We start from the raw sequence: 15,925 nt of genomic DNA, 5'->3' as shown, positions 1-15,925 counted from the left end.
TCGTCAGCTGCTGATCTCGCAGAACGAAATTCATATTAAAATTTAATTCTTTTCTGATAATTTAATCCGGCGATGCAGGAATCAATGTCACGTATTTTTGTAATAATGAGTAAACTGGCGAAATTTTCGAAGATTATGTTCTCAGTTTGCATTAGTATATGTCTGTTCTCATTACAATTTGACTTTTACAGCTGGTTATTAAATCATTAATGAGAGAATAAAATGTACATTGACACAACTTTTTCTTAAGATTGCGTGATTTTTCGTAGTAGTCGAATGTTTTGCTTTGAAACTATTTTGTGAATAGCAAAATTGCCCTTAAAATTCTCAACATCAATCTCAAATCTGCAGACATTAATTTTTTTTTTCAAATTCTTGAACATGAATATTACAATAAACTCGGTTAGTCATATCATAGGAGAAAATCATTTTGTCTTTAAACCTGCTAAAAATGTCTAAACTAAACACTATTATGCCTCTGATTTGGTTTGTTCCTCTCTCTTCAATACATCTAATTCAACTCTACAAAGTTGTTCATTATTTCTTATAATTAGCACTTGTTTTTTTACGTATGAATCTGGAAGATAGCCTAATACAGTTTCCTTCAGTTATAATCCATTTATTTTACTTTTCAGATTAGAATGTCAGTAAAAGCACGGCGTTCAGTTTTAATCTATGGTTCACACAATTTGCTGGTCCACCTTGTCATTTGGATGAAACAGCACTCCCAACTTCACTACAAGTCATCCAGTTTAGTTATTTCCTCAAAAACTGTTATCCCACTTAAAAAATAGTGAGATTTCTAAGTTAATTGCAAAGGAAATAATTAGTATTCGGCAAGCAGTCAATCCACAATTGCCCTTGTTAAGGTAACATTATATAGGACAGAAGGCTAATATATATAAGAGGGTCAAACAGATTGACAGGAAATCTCTTGCAGCAATCCAAGTGAAAAGAATGAAGGAATAGCAAGACAGACTGTTTGATATATCTTCTTGTAGCTCTAAACTTTCTGTCTTGAGATGTGATGACTTTGCAGTAAAGTGCAAGACAGAAAACTGTAAAACAAGGCACATAATCTGCACTTGTCCTCCTAACAAGGAGGTAAAATTAATTCTATAGATTCACCTGCAATTATGTTCCTTTTTTGTGGAAAATAATATAATATATTGGTATTTATTATGTAATCTGGCTCTATTATTAAACATGCAAAGTTTTCAATTTTCAGGTTCCACTAGAAAAACTGCCATTTAGAGCAATTTTTAAATTAATTGATGGAACAACAAAAAGCCTAACAACATTTACTGGTCCTTTGGGGAAACTTTGTATCAACAATTATCAAGATTTGCCTCACGTAGAATTCTAAAAGAATTAGTGTCCCTCCCGATCATCATTATCTGACAGCAGACGAAACAAATAATTTAAGTGTGAAGACCAGAGGCTACATTTTGAGTATGCTGTTGGCATTTCTTATGAAGGAGTTAAATTAGAAAATTGGGCCCTTGAATCAAGGAAGATGACTAACATAAGCCACAAGATTAATGTGTTTATGGACTAGAGTCGTCTATCCTCAAGCACTATGATAAATTAAACATTTTCGTCAAATTTATCATCCAAGTGTATGCAGTTAGTTGGTTTGAGATCAAAAGCGACAATATTTTTTTTAACCAACAACAGTATATTTTAATATGATTCAGAGAACAAAACTGAACTCCAAATCAATGTTTAAAACAGTTCAAAAGGTAATGCTTTTGCACTACTTCCGGAAAATATAATATCGATGATAAACGTAGATGAATTGGATGTGAGAGTAGAGAGACTTTCAAACGATTTTGTCCATTAATAAATATTTATCCATTAAATTTTATTAGTTTTCTCAATTTACCCAAGCAATAGTTAGTCTTATTCATATTACATGGCAAAAATATAAAAAATAAGTGTTTTCAATAATTGTTTTTTGTGTGTTGTTTTTTCCAGAAATAGTGAACAACTAAAAAATAAATGAAAAAGATTACTGCTATCAATTTTGCAGCAACACGTTGGTCAAATTTGATTGATTTTTCTCAAAAAGTTGTATATGGGCAGTAAGCAAGACAGACACATTACAAAGTCATCGTGCCAGAAAATTAGACCTTCATTTTTCTCAAAACGAAATTATACAGAACAATTTAGTCCTATTATAAGTTTATATTATTGCCTCTAATAACAAATTAAAATAAAATGTTCTGTAACTTGTATCAAGTTGTTATATTGTGTAACACATCTCCGCATATCTTTTTGAATTGTGAAATTTAAAAGACTTAGTTGTTAATTAGCGTTTTTTACAAGTTTTGTTTAACTAATGCAGTAAAAGTTGATATTTTCTAGTTGTCATTCATAATTAAAATTATAAATCATGTATTTATTTTTCTTTCAATATATTTCATATAATATGTCAATTTTAATTGAATATTTTATAAAAATAGTGAAATTTCAAAGTCAGTGTTGTGTAAAATGCTATGGAAATGAAGGATTTTTCAGCATTTTTCTACACGATTTTTAAAATTAAATGCTCAATTTTCTGTTCAAGATGGGAATCTAATTTTTGGTGTATGTTCTTATCACATCAAATCCCAACTATCATCACCATTGTCATGTTGATTTTCTGAAAAAAGTTGCAAATCATCCTGCCCTATTTTCCCGTCCTCTAGCTAGCATTGGCAAAGTTTACTAGGAGTTATAAAAAAAGTGTGCTTGCAAAAACAAACGTTCAAAGTTATTATTATATTTGTTTGTGTATTTAATTAATTTAATTTAACATTTTTATCATTTGAATTATAGTTTTTTTAAATATATTTGGTTTTCTTTGCTTACGTATACAGTTTTTATTTACTTGTTTGCCTAGCCAGTTATTTTAACATTTTTTTATAATTTGAATAATATGTGTTTGGAAAAATCTTTCGTTTCTTTTGTTTGCGTATACAGTCTGTATTTACTTGTTTATCTAGGCAGTTCATTTAATTTAACACATGTCTTTCAATAATTTTAATAATACGTTTTGTTTTAAAAAAATCTTAGGTTTTCTTTGACGACGACTGCATAAGTTTAGGCGTATTGTAATAAGATGAAAGCCTAGGACTAATAGAAGCAGTCTGAAATAAGAACCTTGATTGTAGTTCCAGGAAAATAAATATTGTAAGACATTTTCGGATTTTGAAAGTAAACAGGTTATTAAATCTCAGCAGAGTAAGGACGACAAATATTACGACCACGTCGGTCGACAAAAATAGTTGCTACGCTACTCACACACACACACACTAATATATATATATATTATATATATATATATATATATATATATATATATATATATATATATATATATATATATATATATATATATATGGCACAATCATGTAGACACACGAGTTCTTAACAGGTCACCGTAGGTAAGCAACAATGTATCTGACCTGTACCAAAAGGATGACCATTTGTGGAAGATTAATCGCTGTATATACCGCGCCGAGATAGAGTTATTATGTGGTTGGTATCTGGGGCGTTTTTAATTCACTGAGAGAGATTACCCCTTAGTCTTCGTTAAGACATGCACCTAGGAGAAGAATAACTCTCATAAAAAAGCTTGAGGTCTAGTGTATGCTCTGCCTTGTGGCAGCTATTGCAGCGACGAAGATGAGCAGGTGTACCAAAATGTGTTGTTGTTTCTACCCAAAGCCTTCACCACTAGAAATAAATCATCTTTGTAGATTTCCGAAGAGCTTAGTTGTTGTGACGGGAGCTTATACGTTGAAATCGATGGAAGAGTCACTCATATATATTGGAATATCTGAAATAGTGGGAGAATGATTTACGTACTCATCAAAAGTCTAAAAAGATAAGAATATTTTGAGTTATGTGCGTGTATCTGTATATCTATGTGTGCATGTTTATATTTTTATCTCTGCGCACGGTTTTCTATTCGTATATATAAAATATTTACGTTGATGTATTGAAAATGAAAATGTGTGTAAATAAAGACTTTCATACTAATATACGTGTGACTGAATGTATAGATGAGTGTTGTTAAAATCCGTATATAGAAGAATGTAGTTTTGCTATATAAATATATATATAAATATATATATATATATATATATATATATATATATATATATATATATATATATATATATACACGCACACACTTTCTCATATATAACATCAGGACCCGTTAACCAGCGTTGCGCAATGGAAGCAGGCCCCACCCTCGCAAAATGTTTAAGTACGGCTAGTGTTGGTATTGCCCAACACCCAAACCCCAAGCCATAACCTCCTCATGTTAAGAACAGCTTTTGGAATAGACACTTCCAACATCCTCATGCTTAAAATGTCTTTTGGAATGGGCATTCCCAACTTACCCCCTGTTAAGAAGAGATGTTGGAATAGACACCAATTTGATGAGGTAGAAGTTGTCAAAGTATCTGTCCAATATTTAATCTTGGTAATCGTTGTCATGATCCCCAAGCGCAAATACTATGAACCAACTTTGTAATTTTGGGTGTGCAGTGTCGGTCGGAAAAATACAAATGTTGGATTCTTATGTAATTTTTGTTACGGTGCTGAAATAATGCTATTATTTTGAAAGCCATTTTGAACTTGTTAGCGGAGAGTATTATGTAAGTAATCCGTGTTTTAAGATCCCTTTTAGTCGTAGGGTGTGCGTCGACCAAGAAAAAAACTATAAAAAAGAAAGAAAAGGGATCTTCGGTGACTACATTGGTCGAAAACTTCTATTAAATATTAATCTTTTTATAACGTATAAATACGTATGCAAACCCATTTTTTTAATTTATCAATTTGACAACTGTAGTTTCTATAAAATAACCATTTGCTTAATCACCTTGATTTAACCCAACGGTATTTTTTATTCTAATTTGTAAAAAATAAAAAGATATTTATTAATATTCTAAAACCTACCTATTCGCATACACTGATAACACTGGCCAACAATTTTTTTCTTTTTTTTTCTTTGGCAGACCATCTAGGAGTGTTTTCTGGGGTTTTGAAGGTCGCTGATTACGAATATAAACTTGGTTTTGCCAGATTGGCTTTAGTTTAGAAGATACTGATAGCCCCAAATAAGCCTAAACTGCTAAAATTCTCCCTGAAATACTTCAATATAGAAGCAGTAAATAATAATTTTCTGATATTATTGAATCATTATAATGATTATGTATATATTGACGTATTTCAGGGAGAATTTTTATATAATTATTTATATAGGGAGAATTTTTATATAATTATATACTGTAATTACTTAATAACATGTTCCATAAATATAGTTGCAGTATAAATTAAACAGTAATTGAGAATTTTCTTTTTAATTCCACAGTTGAAAATGAGTTCCAGAGAGAAAATGAGTTCTTCTAGAAGATGTTGCAGATATGAACCGGATGTCTTTTGTTACATCTGTGGACAGTATATGATGGCACAACAAAAGAGGAATATTACAGACTTTGTCAAGAGGGTGTACAAAGCATACTTCGATATGATACTTGGTGACCAAGACAAGTCTTGGGCCCCACATATGGTGTGCAAAACCTGTGTAGAAAGTCTCCGCGGTTGGACCAACGGTAAGCTGAAGTTGAAGTTTGCTGTACCAATAGTGTGGAGAGAGCCCAACAATCATTTTGATGACTGCTACTTCTGTCTCAATGACATGACGGGGTTTAACAAGCACAAGAAAACAAATTGGCAGTATCCGAGCCTGGATTCTGCTATCCGTCCTGTTGCGCACTCTGAGGATCTACCTGTGCCTGTTTTCACCAGTTTACCTGAAATCGATGAAACCGAAGAGATTCCAGCTGATCTTTCAATATCAAGTGATGATAGCTGTAGTGACTATGAAGAACCCTCAAATGGCCCTCAGCTTTTCAATCAATCTGAACTTAATGACCTAGTGCGAGACCTTTGTTTGTTGAAGGAGCAGTCTGAAGTTCTTGCATCACGACTCCAAGAGAAAAACATGCTTGATTCTGGCACAAAGTAACATACTATAGGACAAGGGAAGACAGCTTGCTTCGTTTCTTTTCTAAAGAAGACGACCTGGTCTTTTGTAATGACGTTTCTGCACTTCTTAACTGCATGGGGATCTCATCATATGACCCAGCAGATTGGCGTCTCTTCATAGATAGCTCGAAAGAAGTCTAAAAATTGTACTTGTTCACAATGGCAATAAGTTTGCTCCTGTACCAATTGGCCATTCTACCAAGATGAAAGAAGAGTATGATGCTATCAAATTTGTTCTTGAAAAGCTGAATTACAACACTCATAAATGGCTGATTTGTGTGGACTTGAAAATGGTGAATTTTTAGCTTGGTCAGCAAAGTGGGTACACAAAGTATCCCTGCTTTCTTTGTTTGTGGGATAGCAGAGCAAGAATCCAGCACTGGAGAAGGGAGAACTGGCCAGAACGAGAAAGTCTCGAAGTCGGCACAGCCAATGTCATCAATGAGCCTTTGGTACCCAGGGATAGAATCATCTTCCCTCCATTGCACATAAAACTAGGGCTCATGAAGCAGTTTGTTAAGGCGTTGAACAAGGATGGGGATTGCTTCAAGTACATATGCAGGCAATTTCCAGGTCTTTCCATCGAAAAAGCTAAAGGTGGCATCTTCGATGGACCTCAGATTCGAACGCTCATGAGGGATTCTGACTTCACTAATCATATGAACACGGTTGAGTTAAATGCTTGGGTGTCCTTCACAGATGTAGTGACAAACTTTTTGGGAAATCACAAAGCTGACAATTACAAGCAATTGGTCCGTAAGATGCTTACTGCATACGAAAAACTAGGGGCAAATATGAGCATTAAAGTTCATTTCTTGTTTAGCCACCTCGACAGATTTCCTGGTAATCTTGGTGATTACAGTGAGGAGCAGGGAGAGAGATTCCATCAAGACATCAAAACAATGGAAGAGAGGTATCAAGGCAAATGGGATGAGCACATGATGGCAGACTACTGCTGGAACCTTTTGAGAGACTGCCCAAAAGTTGCTCACAAGCGAAAATCGTATAAACGTCAATTTTAGTTTTGTGAATAAAATATTGTTTTGTGTGTTCATTGTAACTAAGAATCTAGTGTATAATGCTTTGCATTAATTTATGATATATAACTGATTATGTAAATGTGTTTTTCACTTGGAGAATTAAAATTCAGCAAATTTTTAGCAAATTTTTTGTATATCCTCGAAATCTATGAAAAGTGTTCAGTTATAGGATAAATGAAATGATGTTATATCTAACTTAACTTGTTAGATTGAGATTTTACACTGTCTTTGTGGTTTAAGATTATCATAAAAATCAATATCTGACATTTATGCACTATTTAGCCGTTTTTTGTACGTTTAGCTATGGTCGCGAATGGGTGATTTCAGACAAACGACCCCCCTGTGATATCTAAAAAATTAGAGCCAATTTGAAAAAACTAATGTCAGATTCGGATTCAGCGCCCTTGAAAACCCCAGAAACCAGTCTTACTTTGCCTGCCAAAAATATTGTGTTGACCAGTGTAATGTGTTTTTTTAACGTAAACGCAAATAGTTCACAAATAACGTAGGTAATTGACAATGATTTTTTTATTTAAAAAAAACTACTTATTTGTGACAATGTAAATGCGATCTTGGTTCTCCCGACTTTTTGCCTCCCAATTTTTCGTCTGGTGAAATTTTAATCACGTGATTACGGTGTAGCGACAATAAAAGGAACCATGAATTAAGTGCCGCTTGTTATGGATTCAGCAGAATATGATATTAAAAATCACTTTTTTTGTACTTATGTACTTATGTTACTTGGCTGGCGAGTGTTATGTAACTATTCTGTACTTTCACCTAACAATTTAACTTTAAAAATGCAAAACTTAATTTAATTTGAAAATATTATTTTCAAAAATAGCACGGTAACAAAAGTACATAAGCACCACCTAATTTTACATATTTCATTTAAAAAGGAAACTTTCAATAAATCCACAATGATTTAAATTTAATTTTAAATTGAAAACACTTCAAAGAACATAATCGTTGCCGAAAATTTCGGTGAGCTGAGCCCTCAAGCGTTGAACTGTAAGTAGTTGCATTTTGGGGGTGCTGGCAGTGATTCTGTTGTCATCTCTTGGATAAGTAGAGAGCATGAGTTGTACAGCGACGCATCTCGAATCTCGCTCACTGAACATTGTGTTACTTTCAGACATGATAGAAGGCTTCTTCTGCTATTGGGATTTGTATACAACTGGCCAACTAGTAGATAGTCTGCAACAAAAAAAAAACGGTTTTTATCAAACTTAAATTGAATAATATTGTTTTTTCTATCCCGAAGAAAATAAAACATTCACGCTGAACAATATGTACACTAGTTTTTATTTCATCTTTCTCTCCACCTCTCCTCTCTTTTCCTATCTCTCTCGCTCTCGCTCGCTTTTTACATTTCTTTTTCTGCTGAAATTGAAAAATAACAAACATTTTACCGCGTCAACATTATCTACAACAGTTTTTATCCGCTATCCAGTTCTCTTTTTATCTCTTTATTTCTCTTTCTCTCTTTCCCTATATATATTCTTCCCGACTTTTCTTCTTTCTCTCCCATTCTCTCGCTCGCGATTCTCTTACATCGACTATTATTTCTCTTGCGTGTTTCTCTGACCGTGTGTTCGTTTTACTATACGGCTCGCTACTATGAATTGCTATCAGAAAAGCAAAAAAAAAAAAAAAAATTACCTACCTCATTTTTATTCCGCCTTTACTTATGTATCCACAGATAGTCGTGAAACAACGACTAGAGGAGATAAGGATAACAGTCCGCACATAAAAAAAGTACAAGAAAATGGAAAGCACCATGCCACTTGTAGAGATGTAGAGGGATAAATAAGAAACTGTTTTAAAGTAAATATGTTTATTTACTTTATGAATATATCGCATGCATTTTGATATAAATATGTTTATTTACATATTCTTTTAGATGCATTTATTTACACACACATTTTCACAATAATGAATACATGAACAATCTTTGTAATCATATTTTTTATAAAAATGTTTATCTAATTTTATAAATGTATCGCATATAATTGAATTTTTTTACATAAGTATTTTCATGAATATGTTTTCCATAGTTATCATATTTGTGTAATAGGGCATATTAAAATATTATTTGACATTAAAACGTAAACATTTATTGATAAAAAACTTTTACGAATATACTCATTTAATATATAACGCAGCAATATTTTTTATCATAAGATGTGCAAAAATAAGCATATGTATTGATTTTTAAAGTGCACGTTTATAATTGCAATTATTAAACAAACACAGATACAAAAAAGCTTTACTATATACGCACTCATCACTGAACAAGATTGTCATATTAAAAAACTACAAAAATTGATTAAGATATGTCATAAAGCTAATACAAATGTACGACTGTTAGCCATTTGATTTCTAAACTAGTGTACATAAAGCTACTTACACGTCGAATTGAGTTATCTTACACTTATTTATTTTATCGCATTCTATCTGGGTGAGCGAAAATTTTAGCCGTAAAATTTGATTTATAATTAAATAAAAATGCTTGACCAATTTACATGATTTTTGGAATATTTCGTCTTCGTTGCGTGACTTGTACGAAACTCCTTTAGACCGTTCTGTATCTTCTTTACATTTATTTGCCACCGGAAGTACAATTCGAAACTTGCACAAGACAAAACACTGTTTACTAAACAATAAAACTAATCTCCCATATTTTTCAATTTGGTCTTTTGTAAAAATCAATGGTTTACAATTTTTGTTGTCTTTACCTTAGTTTTAATGCACCGCAGAATATCAGGCAGGGGTCGTCGTAAGCAGTAAGTATAAGCAGTACGGGGTGTAGTTGGCAGTCAAACCCAGAAAGAATGATCATCAGCAAACGAATATAGAATGATTCCAATGGATATATACATTTATTTTAAGAGATTTTATTTCCCAATTCGATTGCATTTGCCATTACCATCAACAAAGCTTACGAACATTTTTTACATTTGCGTGACTTACATTTACACACTGACTGTATCTCACATAAACAATTATCTGCTACGTGTTCCACAGTCGGTAAGCTAGACAATGTTTGTATCTGTTTATAACATGGGGCACGCAAATATATTGTGTCTCCACTAGGATTAAGAAATAAAGCATATAATAAACATACATCCTCACTTTTGTTTTTCTATTTTTTGCATTTAACAAAACTGAGCCAAAATCAAGGCGTACCCGCGTGCAGCTAGCTTAGTAATAAGAATGAAAAAACAAGGTGAGTATAAAACTAAAATATATATATAGTATAGTATATTCAAAAGCATCAGGATAACGAACTTATCCTGATGCTTTTGAATCGTATAAAATTAATCAGAATGCATTAATAAAAGGAAATCCGAAGCTATATTAGTAATGTATAAAATGTATCATACAAATAAAATGTATATAAATATTTTTAACATGTAAATATATAAAGAACTAATCATAGTAGGGGGTTCTAAGTACTAAAATGGATTTAACCATAATCTTATAAATTCAACACTGATAAATGAAAAAATATATCCATTTTTAATTTGGAAACAGACGCATCTCAGGTAAGGAAGATATTTATAACATGAATAGGTTAGCCAAATTAATCAGGAGTAGGAAACTAGATCTAATATCTGTAACCTTTTTTGTTCTTGTGATTAAGGGAGGTAGTGTTTGATCAACACTACTGGGAGCAATGATTTAATATACTGTTTTGTATTTAAATCCCCGAAACAGTGTTTCATGGTAAACAACTGATGATCCTTATATTAATATTAGGACTATAGTGAATTAAAGAGAGCAAGTTGATGCATTGACTGCAGGGGATTAAATGCCTTACTGACAAAATAGTTCTCTAACTAATGATAAAAATATAAAAATTAAATAAGTTTTTTTATATAGTTTCAAAGGTTAAAAACTTCCAAGACTATATATATATATATATATATATATATATATATATATATAATGTGTGTTTGTGCGTGTGTGTGTGTGTGTGTGTGTGTGTGTGTAATAAAACGCCAGGAACTGCGTAAATGTTGACATAACTACTAACGGAGTAGCATTTCAGTTTTCTGCCTCTTTTGCTGTCTTTTCTCCCAATATTCTTCTGTAAAAATTGCAAGCTCCGTAGGTATGTAACAAGGAAATAACCTGTAATTTAATATATCATAAGAAATAAAAGGTTGACAGTATTCACACGACTTCATACATTCGTACGTGTTCTCTTCGGTGTAAAATATTCGATTTTTTTTTCTCGGTTATTCGTTCTTCTTACCATAGACAATTAATACATCCACAAATTAATGCATTTCACACTGCACGTTCTAATGATCCTTAAAATCATTCCACATATAAAGTTACCATTGATCGGCACTTACATTTTTAACTCTCACTAAACGACACCAGACACTGATCGCTCTTTCTACACAACTCTAAAGAAACTGACTTTCACTATATGCTATAAGATATATCTGGATCTCAATAAACAGCGTCAGACACAGCTGGCTTTCACTACACGACAACAGATAGAGCTTGTCTTACCTATACAGACCCAGAACAAGCTTTATCTCGGTGTTGACTATCAACAAACGATACCACAGCTGATTCTCAATACAACATACCAGACACACCTGTCTCTCACTCCATGCAGCTTGACGAACCAAACACATAAAAGTCCGCCTCGATCTATAGTGCTGTTCTTCCTAAAATGTACACCCCATTAAAAAATAGTTCGATTCGAATCGACAATTTTCCATTATCTGAGGTTTGAATTTTTATTCAAATTCTCCACGAAACGAAGTTCGATTCGCGAATGTATATTTTAAAATTCTCTATGGAACGACGATAATTCTCGAAAAGTTCGGCTTTAGAATTCTTATTTATAATTTTCTATAATACGACGACTACTTAAAATCGGTCATTGAATGTTTAGTTAATATTTCAATGAACTACGGACGCTAATTTTAAAAATATCCAACCCTCGTCTGGATCATATCAGCTTTACTTTTCTTCATTCAAAAAATAGCTTGTAATCTATTGACAGAAAAAGAATTGCCAACATCTGCACGACTTCATAAATGACGACGTTTTCTCTTCAGTACCAAACACTGAGCCTTCTCTTTTACGAAAGTCATTCTCCTTAACGTAGTCAGTTCATTCATACGCAAATAAATACGTTTCAAACCACATTAGATTAGTGCATTTCAAATCAGAATAAACAGGCTTTATACGTTATATTTACTACACATTTGTAATTTTACCATGACGTATTTTTCTTATTTTGTCTAAATATGATAACAATAACACATCAACTTATCAAATGGGATAAAGAATATAGATAGATACTTAATATAGAGATATATCTAGATATACTAATTTCAACATTTGAAAGCGGAGCATAATTTAACAATAAATATGAGGCAAAACATAAATATATATCTATATCAATGTATTGTCAGTTAAATAATGAAAATACATCATATGTAAACGCTCTTTATACCTTAACATTTCGAGGCTATGTGTTTACATCATTACTCTGGAAGACTCTGAATACAACGAAATATCTTATGAAAAGAATATTGAAACAAACTTAGAAGCCCTGCCATAATACTTACCCATAAATTTACTATAAAGCAAGATAAACGTAAAATAGAATTCCCACTTACAATAATAAGGCTCCCAACAAAAAAACCGCTACCTTATATAAAAAATAATATATAAATACGCCCAATTAAACGATTTAGACGAAAGATAATATGCAGTGCATAACAATAACAATTTCAATTGTAACTGCCAATTCTCCTATAATCGACTGCTTTACAATGACAGATTTCAAAGCGGCGTTATTTATACCTGCAAAGTCACCGAACTCCAAAGCAATTAATATAGTACAGATCCATCACAACAATTACTCAATTAATTCTCAAAATTCAAAGCAAATTAACACCACCCTAGACGTTCTTGGATCGTTCAAATCACCGATCGTTCCATATCTCAGAATGTAGCAGCACTCTTCGGTTACTAACTCGTCTACCCATTCTCATGCACCCTTTTGGATACACACTTATATTGCATCATCCGCTTTTCTCATTAAAACCGAATCTATTACCCCATCTCCATTTTCGCTAGGAACACTTCTTATGGAAAAAAATCACTATCCACCAGACTAAGAAACCCCAGTGCTATTAACACAAATTACGCTTTAAAACGGTTGAAATAAATTTAAAAAATCTACATCTTAAGATACATGGTCACAGTTTTGTGATCTATAGAACTCTAAGGATACGGTCTAGCATCGAGTACGTTTAATGCCATAATTCTAAAACAGAAATAGTTGCTCGTTGTAGACACAAACGGAAATTTAAGTATGGAAACTTCATAAACTCTAGCGATAAGAAAATCTTCATTTCGGAGTTTTTCTGATCTTCCTCTGATTCTCCTATAATGCTATTAATCCTGCATGATACCTAATAACAACTTTAAATATAGCAGCCATAACATCTTTATCCATTTATAATAGAAAGCCAAATGCTCCCCAACGCTTATCTTCGCTGTCACTATCCGTGAACCTTCTTTTACTTCTTCTAAAACCAGATCGTGGTTAGACCATCTGAATATCGAATATACAACTAATATTCCTGTAACATTTTTCTATACATAAAACAAAGTAAGCACTTTTTAATTTTACCCATACCTTACCATACTAGGCACTTTGTCTCATATCTCTAACCCTATTCACGTCATTAAATCTATCTGCACATTTTTATATATAACCCACATAAGCATATTTTAATATTTCAATATCTTAACGGTATTTGACTTAACCTAATCAGAACTAATTTAACTTAATTTAAAATTTGTTTAACTTAATCTGATTATATATTTAACTTATATCTCTAATATACGTGCATAACCATTGCTACGTCAAACCATTCTTTTCCCCCACTCTGAGCACCCCATGTTGCTGCCCCTAAAATGAGCCCCATTGAATTTAGAGAGTAATTAATATAAATTTGCATTGGATTTACTTGCCTATTCTCTTTTAATCTAATGGTAACACATCTTACAAATTTTCAAATTGTGCGATCCATAAGCGACGAAATGCAACTTTTGAAAACACAGTACATGAAGTCGCCAGTAATACTTCGCATTTAAATAACAAATTCCTCCCCGATTACTTCTTCCTAATTTCCACTCGGTTATACTGAAATATGACAAATCTCTCTATTAAACCTCATATCTGTCGTACTAACACCTCCACCTCTCCCATAATTAATCATTTTCTTAGGACACATCTCCCTTTACTTCCCTCTTCAACACCACGTCGAAACGTGGCGGTAGTAAATCTTGAACACATAATAACTCACCAATCCTTGTAAAAATATCTACTTACACTGCTTTCCTTACCAATATTTTTATCCTTTCCTTTTTCTTGTCTTTTTTCTCTTTTCTTTTTCCCTTTCCCTTTTACTCTAACAAGGCTGATAGCCATTAGTCGCGTGCTCTCGTGTAATGAATGAATGCGTGAATGTAGGATTGCCATGAAATTCTTAAAGATAAACTAAAATGATCGAACAATAGGCTGAAATGATTCAAACAAATAAAAAGTAAATGCCTTAGAATGACTTTAATGAACTTAAGGATGAATTGCATGACCTTAAGAACGACTTGAATGTTTAAAAAATAACTGGAATCCTTCAAAAACAACTTGGATGATCTGGAGAATGACTTCAATGGCTTTGAGACTGAATGGTTATAAAGTGGGTGATCATCTTACATTAAATTAATACAGAAAAGTGATCTCCCACTTTATATCACAAAGTTACAAACATAAGTAAAGCATGTAGTAAGAACAGATACTACACTTTGAGATATTAAATCTTTTATTCATGTTAAAAAAAAAGTCAAAATCAACGATGAACAAAAAACTTAGGCACATGGCCAACTCAAAAGGGGGGATTTTGGGGGTCGTTGGTCATCCTTGTCACTCCAGAACTAAACAAAGTCAAAAGTTTCTCCCAGCTAGTATCTTCTTTCACGATAATACCGCATTCACCCTTTCATATTGGGGGACGTCCTAGTAACTCCCAATTTTTAAAACATTTTTTATTGACGTGTAAAAACAAAAAAAGATAACAATAAAATGGTACAATAATTCATTTTTGTCGAGGGCGGGGGAAGAAAAAACAAAAGGTGATTAGTAGGACCCTCCTAACCCCGTTTAGTTGATAGACTGCCCGTTCCACTAGGTTTGTAAAAGGAACCTCGCTTCTGCGGGTCAGTCTCTAGGTGGGGATGCCCTCTAGATGGGGGTGAATGGAGAAAAGAAATTTTTGTGGGAAAGGGATGGAGGTTAGTTTGTATTTCTTTTTCTCCAAGATGGGTAAAATTTAGAGGAAGGGGTGAAAACAAAAATTGCAGGTAAGGGGGGATGGGGATCTTGGAGGCTTCCTAATCGGGAAGGGATGGAACACACACTCAGCTAGCTGAGAGGCTACTTGTTTAATTTTACTTTACAGAACTGCGCGTTCCACACCTAGGCGGGGAACACGTATTCAAATTTGGCTCCTCTTCGTACACACAGACTTGCCACATATATCCATCTTCTGTCAAATGCCGCGCGATGCAGCCTTCTTCTATCACATCTGATCTTCACACGTAGTTGGTGTTTAAAGAACGCGATCAGATCTTGATCAGAAAAAGACAACACCCCCCGGCAACCTTGCAGACGCGACGTCCAAATCACCATTCTCGCCACGGCCAGGATCGTAACGTAGACCATTTGTCTTTCCCGGTCCCACGGCGGCCTCACGTTGTCCACAACATTGGATACAGTAATTGGGCGAGGATGCTCA

Source organism: Euprymna scolopes, chromosome 15, assembly GCF_053919585.1.
Source record: "Euprymna scolopes isolate OS-2025 chromosome 15, ASM5391958v1, whole genome shotgun sequence".
NCBI lineage: Eukaryota > Metazoa > Mollusca > Cephalopoda > Sepiida > Sepiolidae > Euprymna > Euprymna scolopes.
This window is presented reverse-complemented; position numbering follows the sequence as displayed.